Source organism: Trachymyrmex septentrionalis, unplaced genomic scaffold, assembly GCF_001594115.1.
Source record: "Trachymyrmex septentrionalis isolate Tsep2-gDNA-1 unplaced genomic scaffold, Tsep1.0 scaffold205, whole genome shotgun sequence".
In the NCBI taxonomy this organism is placed as follows: Eukaryota; Metazoa; Arthropoda; class Insecta; order Hymenoptera; family Formicidae; genus Trachymyrmex; species Trachymyrmex septentrionalis.
In genome coordinates, this window is record NW_017305234.1 from 3,645 (window position 1) to 11,941 (window position 8,297).

The following is an 8,297-nucleotide window of genomic DNA, read 5'->3' on the forward strand; positions in this document are numbered from 1 at the left end:
GCGTGCGGGCGGGCGTGCGTGCGTGCGTGCGTGCGTGCGTGCGTACGTGCGATGAGAGTCAAGGAGGGGGAAGTGCTTTACAGACATTGGGAAGGCGAAGCGTGCACAGGGTAGAGGGAGAAGAGTTTGTTCCTTCTTTCTCTCATCTGTTGCGTTCTTTCTTTAACCTATTGTCTTCTCTCTCCTACACATTATAGGATGCAGTTCTCTCTCTTCCACCCGTTGCAGTCCTATACTTGTTATTTGCGCTGTCTCTTCTTTCCGTTGCGCTCTCTTCCACGTTGTCTTTTCTTCTTGCACGCGATTAATTAAATAAATATTATAAATATTTTGTGAATTTTTAATAATACGACTTAGTAACTAATTATGATAATATTTTTATAAATTTTAATAATATAATCTTGTAACATTAATTATAATATTTTTTTTAGCAATGTATTATAATACAAAAATGATCAAGTGCGCTTTCTTATTGACTAATTCAATATTACTACGAAGATATGAAGAAGAAGAAGTGGTGAAGATACTAGGGATAAAATAATTTTAGAAGAAAAGAATATATTTTTTAATATACATTTATTCATCATGTAATGCTTTATGTACAATATAATTTAAACCATATTAGTTCATTCTGTAATAGAATTTTTATCATAAATTTTGTACAAAATGTTTGCAGCATCGCTTTTATTAGTTATACAATTTTGTCTTAAAAATGACACAAAATATTCGAATTTCTAACATCGTATATTGACTCAGTAGAATACATGCTCAACACATTGCTCAAGTTTAAATAAGAAAAACACAGTTGTTGGTTTCATATATAAACACGTGCTATTTAATGTTAATTTCCCGTTATTCGTATCATATATTTTAACAAGTTCCACATTTAGATCTTGAATCTCTCTCGATGATTATAATAGAACTGTTGACTGTATTAATCGCCCGATATTTGCACGCCGCTCGATAAATGCTTTCTACATAGCATGAGGTATGAACATGCAGTTGCCTTGATTATCGTCAATCGCAATTTGCACATGAGATATCCCAATGTCCAGGAATTTGTACGGAGTCGATGCATATTTTCTCAAGATACGAGGCATGTAGCGAGATTTCGAAGATATACTAGACGATGTTTGAGAAAATGCGCTGTAGAAAAAAGAAAACATGTAAATAGATTTTACAAAAATACATAACGTATAGTACGTATAAGCAAATATTTTATAAAATTAAATAAACTTTACTTACTGTCTCTTGTACGCCTCATCCTGTGGAATTGGAATGTAATAGTTCATGGTTTGAGATATTTTATTCTTTCAGAGAACTTATAATTAGCAATAGCTGTTTGAACTCTGTTGAAGCTCTCTGAACGACTGATGCGATAACGTTGCCCGGAGCTCTTCTTTTAAACAGTGTTCTCTTCCATATTTTTTTTTACATACCCTAAAATGGAGGGGATTTTTTTATATACATTATACTTTGCAGAACAATTGCGACGTGGTCGAAGGATACCAAATCGACACATATCGTAAGAATGCACTCTAACGATATCGAATCTTTTTTATTTAAGGGATCGGTGCTAATCACAATAAAGTCTGTCTGTTCTTATTCTCTTTTCAAAAATGAATTTCGGTGTAGTATATTCAATGTGAAATTTTATTTATTATTAGAAATATGTGAGTTTATTTTTCAGTGTAACTACCATCAAATCTTTGTTAAATTACACAATGACACATATCACAAGAATGCACTTTGACGATTTCAGATCTTATTTTTATCTTTGAGCGAACAGTAAAGTCTTTGTTCCCATTCTCTTTTCAAAATATTTTTTCTTTGACCTATCTTTACGACTGCGATAAAAAATCACCCCTTCGGAAACACGCTAAAACTTGTTGAAACATGTTCAAACATATTAAAACGTGCAGCAAACCAAATGATACATCTTTCCATATTATGTAAAACGAAAAGATTTTCTTCTCTGGGAACTCATTTTGCCAGCATTCGAGCAACAGATCAAAGTGCCAATATGGATTAAGCGGAGGCGTGATCACATAGCGCAATTGAATATGTGAAAAGAATTTCTTGCGTAGGAACAGCACTGCGATAATTTCATCGAATCGCTGGAGGAACAAAGTCGCTAAACGTCCGCGATAATCGATTGGAGTTAAACAATCGTTGATCGCTCGTATCGCGCGACTCGAAAATTTGAAAGACACGGTGCGTGGAAAGTGTGGGTGCTGGATAAATCGTGGGACTTCGAAGGTGCGAGATTGATACGACGTTCGAAAGCCGCATATTGACCGGTGCTGTGATAAATTCTGAACACATTGAACCTCGTTAATTCCTCGAAGATGCGAGAGAGATAGTGCTTGAGCACGTGCAAAATGTTATTCAGAGACATGATAATATTAAGATAAACACAATGTTTAATGGTGAATTTGTATCGAGTAATAAACGTGCAAATAAAAGTGTGAATACGAGAAATTATGAACTCTTCTGTTCATCCGATTTATATGAGTGGTACGCGTTGCACGACGTCGAGCCTATCCTGACATCGCTAGAAGAATTCCAAGAGCGCGATAAGAGCGAATGGACGCTGTCGCGTATATGTACTAAATTTAACAATAAACATAAACAAGTACAATCCTCTGCATGCGGAATGTTACATCGAACTCCTGAGAAATTAAAATAAAGAGAGCTGTGGTTAATGTGCAATCTCTAGGCAACGTGTGCTTCGCGTGATCGAAGTTGTGAAGTGTGTGAAGTTAGCCCCCCTTTCTTTGAAAATTAAAATTTTGACAATTATTCTAGATTGTTCTAAGTTTGTTCTATATTGTTCCAAAGCCATATTATCTTATTCCAAATAGTTCTCCAATAAAATGGAAAAAACGATTTTTTTGTCTCCCTTTTTTCAAAAATCAAACAATTTCTTCTCGCTACAGATTGTTCTAGTTGTTTTAAACATTGTTCCATAAGAATAATTCCATATGACGAACGGAAATAGCAGAAAACAAAAAAAATATTTTCTTATCCGGCATTCCTTTTTTTAATAATTCAACAATTCATTATCTCTATAGATTATTCTAATTGTTCCAAACATTGTTCCGGAAGGACAATTCCGTAAATCAAACGGAAATCGAGAAAAAAAAAAAACATTTTTCAACAAACAAACGCTCCGACCAAAAGTAAAGGAACATTATCTTTATTACAACATAGAATTTTATATTTTCAGTTGTTCTAATCCTATGAAAGATAATTCTACAGTGTGAATCTATCACCGTTAGTTCTTCCAAAAATTGAAAAAATTGATCCCATTAACTATAGCAACAAGAGAAAACGTACACTTCCTTTCGTGTTCCAGTCGAAAACTTTTTGTTCTCAGTTATTCTCGCAAATCATAGTTCTGCATTATGAATCATACGTCGCTACTGGCTCTTCCAAAAATCGAAAAAAATCTATTTTTTCCATCCACCATCAAGAATAAACGTACACTTCCTTTCGTGTTCCAGTCGAAAACTTTTTATTCTGAGTTATTCTAGTCCTACGAAACACAGTTCTGCGATATGAATCTCCTATTGCTATCGGTTCTTTCAAAAATCGAAAAAAAAAATGTATTTTTTGCAGCTGCCATCAAGAGTAAACATACGCTTCCTTTCTTGTTCCAATGGAGAACTTTTTGTTCTGCGTTTTTCTAGTCCTATGAAACATAGTTCTGCAGTATGAATCTTCTATCGCTATCGGTTTTTTCAAAAAAATTGATTTTTTAACTGTGACATCGAGAGTAAACATATATTTTCTTTTATGGTTTATTCTAGAACTTTCTGTCCTAAGTTCTAAATCTACGAAACACAATTCAATATGAATCTCCTATCGCTATGTTTTTTGAAAATTTGAAAATGCGGTCTTTTAATACACTGGTAGGTTAGTAGAATCCGTTGTACGATAAGCTCGTATCCCTTATTTTATCTGTTACGTCCAAGCATGAAGCTGAGGAAGTGAACGCAGCAGGAATCGAATTATTAGACCGATTTAGTCGTGTCTAGGCTCGGGACCGCAAGGGAGCCTGTGGAGAAGGACCGACGCAAATTGGGAGGCATTTTGCTTCGTCCTGAGGCTCCTAACGAATCGGGGGTTAAACGAAAGACGAAGTGGAAACCTTTGCTCGTGCTCCGCTAAACGGACACACAAGTGTCCGTCGGATATACTTTTAATTTAAAGGGCCCAAACTGGGTCAGTGTACCGGGAGAGCGCACTTTAATGCTAGATGTGCCAGTACGGCCGTATGCCCTGACTTTCGGTTATGGAATTTAATCCAAGTGACCGGGGAGAGGGCAAAGTGCAACCGCGGGAGAGCTAGTGAATATAAGGAGAGGTTATATTTAAATAAATGACAACCAAAAAGTTAATTTAATAATGGTATAATAAAAGGCAATATTCATTTTTTTTATAATAAAAAAAATAATACAATTTTTGTTTCTTTATTCTAAAATATATCATAAATAAACAAACAAAATGAACGGTGAAAGAAGAGTCATTAGGTTATAAAACATTTAATTAATTAAAAATATTAGGCGAAGATACATGAACCGATACGGAGCGGCACATATAAATGTATAAATGTATAGAAAAACATAACAAGTTTCGGCTACAGAATTGAGCCCTCTTCAGATGTAAAGTGTGATAAAATAAAACAATAAATAAAAAAATAATTCATGTCGCAATCAACATAAAACGTAAAAAAGTAAAATTCGGATGGATCAGTCAAGATGTCCAGTATCAAAGCCAGATCGCTAGACAAGACCGAAAAAGAACTTGTAAGAAAAAACAGACTTTAATAATTAGAACCGCCGCAATCACGATAAAATCGCACACTCACCAGCAAATTTGAACAAATCAATATGATCCGCCGCACATGCAAAAGTGAAATAGGTGTAAACCGTAACACGCCTGCAAGACTGCACACACCGGAGCCGGACATGTCGGCGTTGCTCACGACGTGACCGCTCGCTTAAACGGAACGCAACGCACTGAGAGAGGAGAGGAGACGGGCCGACAGAATCGAAAGTCATACTTTGTTTATAATCGGTAGATACGCTTTGTGAAAACCTTCGGTGTCTGTTTGTAGATTCAGATTATTTTTTTGCTTTTTAATATGCAACATTTCCGAGATCAACCGCTTTCTGTAAGAAGGTTCTTCATCCAGGATTTGAACATTGTTCCATTGAAAATCATGATCATGAAGAAGCCTATGTTCGGTAATGACAGAGTGAGCAGAAGTTTTGTATCTAATATGGTTACGGTGTTCCGCAATTCTAATTTTTAATTGTCTGCCCGTCTGCCAGACAATCATTACATAAAATTTTATAGACGACATTATTTTTCGATGTACGAGGACAAGTGTCCTTTTGGACTCTAATGTACTTGCTCATTTTGTTGGGGCTGTGGAAGGCTACCCTGATATCGCTTTTATTTTTGCGCAATGTTCTGAATTTCTCTGTGTGAGGCGGAGTGAAGGGAACCGTAAGCCAAGAGGTAGACTCCTTAGTAACATCACTATCGGTTACAACGTTATGTACATTGTGTTTCTTTTTAATCAAATTTTTTATTCTTTAGTTGATAGAGTCAAAAATAAAATCAAGTGGGTAGTCATTTAGGAGTAAGATATTAATGATGAAAGTCAAATTTTTGGTGTGAAATATATTGTCAGATAATAAAAAGGCTCTATCGACTAACGAAAAGATGGTGCCTTTTTTCTGCGTCAAAGGATGATTAGAATGAAAGTTCAGGAATCTACCTGAAAACGTTGGCTTACGGTACCAGTCTAAATTACACCGATTTTCATTGATAGACACGGTAATGTTCAGGAAATTTATCGTATTTCCGCCTCTTTCTATGGTGAACTGCAAGCGTGGATGGAATGAATTGAATTGTTTTAGTAGCCCGTCGATTTGCGAGGGATGTACCACAGTGCATATGTCGTCAACGTATCTATAATAAAATAAGGTGTCATAATTCGACGACATCAAGGACACCGTCTCCAACCTCCTCATCACTAAGTCCGCTATTATCGGTGATATTGGAGAGCCCATGGGAGTGCCAAAGCATTGCTTGTAAATCACATTGTCGAAGGAAAAGAACGTAGAGTCTAAGACAAACTGTATTGCTCCCAAGAACTCTTTCTTGGGTACGGAGCAACCCTTTGGTAGGGAGAACTTACGACAGCTTTAAGGTCTATGCTCACAAAATGGAAAACGGGAGGTCATATCAAGGACTCCGAATATAGAGCATTACTGTAGTAACGGGTCTCTTCCGAGGGCTTATGGACTGCCAAAGATACACAAGCTTCGTTGCCCTTTTAGAATTATCGTGTCATCGGTGGGCAGTCCGCTGTATTCGTTGGCTACGTTCTTATATAATAAATTATTCAAGACCATTTTGAAGGCCAACAGTAACGTTAGAAATAGTTTCGAATTAGTCGAGAAATTAAGGAGTGTGCATTTCACTAGGGCACACGAACTAATATCTTTGGATGTCACCTCTTTGTTCACGAACGTGCCAACGGATGTAGCGATTGACTGTGTGAACGAACATTGACATGTTATTGCCAGCAATTGCTCCGTACCCAAGAAAGAGTTCTTGGGAGCAATACAGTTTGTCTTAGACTCTACGTTCTTTTCCTTCGACAATGTGATTTACAAGCAATGCTTTGGCACTCCCATGGGCTCTCCAATATCACCGATAATAGCGGACTTAGTGATGAGGAGGTTGGAGACGGTGTCCTTGATGTCGTCGAATTATGACACCTTATTTTATTATAGATACGTTGACGACATATGCACTGTGGTACATCCCTCGCAAATCGACGGGCTACTAAAACAATTCAATTCATTCCATCCACGCTTGCAGTTCACCATAGAAAGAGGCGGAAATACGATAAATTTCCTGAACATTACCGTGTCTATCAATGAAAATCGGTGTAATTTAGACTGGTACCGTAAGCCAACGTTTTCAGGTAGATTCCTGAACTTTCATTCTAATCATCCTTTGACGCAGAAAAAAGGCACCATCTTTTCGTTAGTCGATAGAGCCTTTTTATTATCTGACAATATATTTCACACCAAAAATTTGACTTTCATCATTAATATCTTACTCCTAAATGACTACCCACTTGATTTTATTTTTGACTCTATCAACTAAAGAATAAAAAATTTGATTAAAAAGAAACACAATGTACATAACGTTGTAACCGATAGTGATGTTACTAAGGAGTCTACCTCTTGGCTTACGGTTCCCTTCACTCCGCCTCACACAGAGAAATTCAGAACATTGCGCAAAAATAAAAGCGATATCAGGGTAGCCTTCCACAGCCCCAACAAAATGAGCAAGTACATTAGAGTCCAAAAGGACACTTGTCCTCGTACATCGAAAAATAATGTCGTCTATAAAATTTTATGTAATGATTGTCTGGCAGACGGGCAGACAATTAAAAATTAGAATTGCGGAACACCGTAACCATATTAGATACAAAACTTCTGCTCACTCTGTCATTACCGAACATAGGCTTCTTCATGATCATGATTTTCAATGGAACAATGTTCAAATCCTGGATGAAGAACCTTCTTACAGAAAGCGGTTGATCTCGGAAATGTTGCATATTAAAAAGCAAAAAAATAATCTGAATCTACAAACAGACACCGAAGGTTTTCACAAAGCGTATCTACCGATTATAAACAAAGTATGACTTTCGATTCTGTCGGCCCGTCTCCTCTCCTCTCTCAGTGCGTTGCGTTCCGTTTAAGCGAGCGGTCACGTCGTGAGCAACGCCGACATGTCCGGCTCCGGTGTGTGCAGTCTTGCAGGCGTGTTACGGTTTACACCTATTTCACTTTTGCATGTGCGGCGGATCATATTGATTTGTTCAAATTTGCTGGTGAGTGTGCGATTTTATCGTGATTGCGGCGGTTCTAATTATTAAAGTCTGTTTTTTCTTACAAGTTCTTTTTCGGTCTTGTCTAGCGATCTGGCTTTGATACTGGACATCTTGACTGATCCATCCGAATTTTACTTTTTTACGTTTTATGTTGATTGCGACATGAATTATTTTTTTATTTATTGTTTTATTTTATCACACTTTACATCTGAAGAGGGCTCAATTCTGTAGCCGAAACTTGTTATGTTTTTCTATACATTTATACATTTATATGTGCCGCTCCGTATCGGTTCATGTATCTTCGCCTAATATTTTTAATTAATTAAATGTTTTATAACCTAATGACTCTTCTTTCACCGTTCATTTTGTT

At 36.7% G+C, this 8,297-nt stretch overlaps 1 pseudogene; it reads right to left on the reverse strand.

The window, feature by feature from the left end:
* Window positions 1–752: 752 nt before the first annotated feature.
* Window positions 753–1,292, reverse strand: LOC108747937 (annotated as a pseudogene).
* Between the last annotated feature and the right edge of the window lie 7,005 nt (window positions 1,293–8,297).